A 3,668-nucleotide genomic window follows, 5' to 3' on the forward strand; every position below is an offset into this window, starting at 1 on the left:
ATAAATGTTTTTTAAATTATTAATATTTGTTGGTCTGTTTCATTTGATTAGGTTTTGATCTGGGTTGGGCTTGTTTGGAGCGTTCCATTTTCAATGACAGTCCTATGCTGCCATCTAGTGGAGGGTTGGGGATATAGGATGAAACCCACTTGCACATTAGAGCAAACAAAATAAACAAAAAATGGTAGGGGGACAATCTTGGTACAGATAATATGTGGAAGGGGCCTCACATACCCTCCAAGTTTGGTCGGTGTGGCTCCTTCCCTTGACACACCTGCCATTAACCTCCATTCATTTGAAGAACTGCTCACTCAAAATAACTCCAAAATTATAAGTGATCTTTTCACCAAACTTGGTTTTCTATGCTCCCTCCAACCCTCTGCAGGTGCCCACCATGTTTGGTGGGCTGAGCTAAAGACTCCCATTAATTTTTCTGCCTAGTCAGTCTGGCTAGGAATCTCCTACAGGTTTTAACTCTAACCTCAGTGACCTCTTACTTCAATTTAGCCAGATTTTATTAAATTTTTATTTGCTTTTTAACTCTGTTTTGGAAATAAATCACACAACTTTTAAAATGCCATCTCTGAGCCTCTGTTGGATGAAGGATTTGCTGCTCTGACGACTGGACTTTGGTTTTAAGCATCTACTCTTTTAACCATGTTTTATTTGATTTCCTTTGTCTTCAAACTCAGTTTTTAAGACAGAAATCACAGCTCAGATTCCATTGTCATCTCTTGAGTTTCTGCTATGTGCCAAAAATGTGTGCAAATGCCATTCTGAACATCAGAAATGGCCTTTAAAATGTCTGTCAGCATTTCAGCATTTCCCAGAATGCATTGCATAGTGGGGCTTCAAATTCTAGCTTGTAGTTCAACTGTTTTTGCTGCAAACCTTAATAAACCATATACTGTTGTGATCAGAATGAGCTCAGCTGTTGAACTGGATGACTTAGAATGAACTTGGAAACATGTAGAAAATCAGCACCATGACTCAGAATGGGGTGCATTTTGTTGAACTGCTGCCTGCTGATCATAGAGGACACATCCCATGGTGGCAGCTTTGGGTAAGTTCACGTGGTCATGTACCCTTTTTGGCTCACATAATGCTGATCATTCTAGAGGTCTTGCGGTGTATGATGGCGCTAGAATGATTTTTTACACATACTGGGGTGATCAATCCCAGCAGGTGCCTGGAGACCTGGAAGGCTGCAGCTTCCTGTGGCTCTTCCAGGTTCTCCTTCCTTCCTTGGGAAAGGTGATACTTTGCTATGGCTTATTTTTTTCATTCCTCTAGGTAGCACTGTGGCATGGGGAGATATAACATTGTGGAGATCTGCTGGTACACAGTTCATGTTAGCTAGCTTGGCAAAGGTGAGTCAGTACCCCACCAAGCAGATTGTCGGCACTCAACCCAGACCAAAAGAGAATCAACGGAGAACGCTTCTGCTTCCTGGGCATGCTAGTTCCACCTTGCGGTGTTAACGGATAGCGTGTTTTTGAAACCAGGGGCCCGGTACGTATCAGCCTTCCCAGGTTCCACCTATAGGAACAGCACGTGGGAAAGGTGACTCTAGGACTCGGGAGTCTTAAATGCAGTCCAGTCTTCTATGAGGAATAGCCTCACACACACAACATGCACGCCAACTGGTATTCTGTCTTCAGTCTTACAGTTCCACTCCTAACTGCAAAAGGAATGAATGTTAATTTCAGGAAATCTTCAGCTTAAAGGTCTGCTAAATGGCCTTAACCTCCTAAGACCTGAAGTCTTGTATTATTAAATCCTTTGATTTTTGCAATCATTAGGTCCCAATCAGCCCAAATATAAAATTTGTTTTACATGATGTAGTTGAGAAAAATTATGTCCACATATGAGGACACTCAATTTAAATTGCAGACAACATTCTCACAGTTTATTAATTAAATCCAAAACCTTTAGTTTCTCTTCACATTAGTATCATTTCTGAGTTCAGAAACAAAATGATACACAGTAGTGACTGTTTCAGCAATGTGTCCCATTCAAAGTACTACTGACAGGTATGGGAAGACATAAGTCCCTAAAGTAAAATCCCTCAAAGTAAATTGCATTGCTGCTGTTCTAAACAGTTTTATATTTTTTAATGTTATGACACTTGAAACATTTAATTCAATCTTAATATACTTCAAACTATTTTCCCCTTATGGGATCATGCTTACAGTAATCTGTAAACAGCTTTGTAACAATTGTAATCTGCCTGTAAGCAGAGCACCTTGCAAATAAAACTGCACTCAATTTGTTTTGATGTGGTTTTTGTTGGATTTTATTTTTTTGTGTTGGGTTTTTCCTCTAGTCTAGTGAGTCTCCATGTTGTCCTGTCCTCACCTTTAATGTTGCCAGGTGTCTCATTCCCTGATTATCCCCTTTATTTAAACCCACCTGTGCTCTTTGTCATCAGGTCCTTTTCTAAGTTGTAGTTCCAGTCTGTCCATGTATCACATGTTCCTTATTAGCCAGTGCTATCAGTGTGAGAGCTTTACTGTCCGCTCAATTGTGCTGCCTGTGTTTTGGAACCATTTTGGATAGCTTTTTTATTAAAATCAGTTTGTTTCATCTCAACCTGGTCCCACGACATCTTCCTTACTGCAACTCAATCCTATTCATGACACTTGAATTCTGCATTGCATTTTTCAAGTTTGCTGCCTTTGGCATATGGGCATTAGCCGTTCCATGGACTGAGGCATGGAGCAATGCCTTCACTGGGTGCTTTATCCATTGGAGTAAAATGTCTGGGTCCAATTCCCACTCTGTTAAGTCAGTTATCATCAAGCTAAGTCGAGACAATTTTGCCTACTTCCATGCAAAACTGCAAGACATGCTTCTTGGTGTGCCACACAGAGGTCTTTACAGTACAATAGCCAGTTATTGGCCAAAGCCAAATCTGTAATTGGTACCCTCAAAGTCCATTTCTTGCCACTTGTGGTGTTGCAACTCATCATAAGATCAGTTACATCCATCTTGGGAGTTTTATATATGGACAATTGGTTGTGAGATGGGACACTTGCAGTTTGACATCTTTGTTGGGTATCTTCTGGCTCTCTTGCATGAACAGTAGACATCATTGGTAGTGGCACATTACAATACCATTTCACCATTTAAATATATCAATACTTGGTGTAACTTGGGCTGTGGAAGCCCCCCCAACACTTTTCATTGCTTTAGTTGGTAGCTTCATCAAACTGATTCTTACACTAATAACCTACATCTATTTTATCCTAATGCTTTCCTCACATTTGGTAGATGTAAAGATCCAATCTCAGTAAACCTTTGCTGCAGAGTCTGAAACAGATGACCCATCACCAACCCTTCCAAACCCAGATTCTAAATCTTCAGCCTTTGAGAATCTCCCCCATTTAATCCCAGTGGCCCCATCTCTTTTCAGAGATTAGTGCTCTGAAAAAATTCCCTGCAAAATTGTTTGTAGATTTATCTATGAAACATGCTATAGCTGTTCAAGAGTAAACTACTAAAACCATCCCAAAATCTAATTTCATTCTCACATTTATAATACCCTAACATTTTCTACAAAACTAATTCTCAGTGATCATAATTGTGGAAATTATTGGAAATAGTTTATTTATGCTATTTTTAATTCCAGCTTTAACTTTAGTGCATGTTGAAATATTAGACTGATC

The sequence above is a fragment of the Poecilia latipinna genome, unplaced genomic scaffold, assembly GCF_001443285.1.
Source record: "Poecilia latipinna isolate Pla-1442-1.1 unplaced genomic scaffold, P_latipinna-1.0 Scaffold3676, whole genome shotgun sequence".
Taxonomy (NCBI): Eukaryota; Metazoa; Chordata; class Actinopteri; order Cyprinodontiformes; family Poeciliidae; genus Poecilia; species Poecilia latipinna.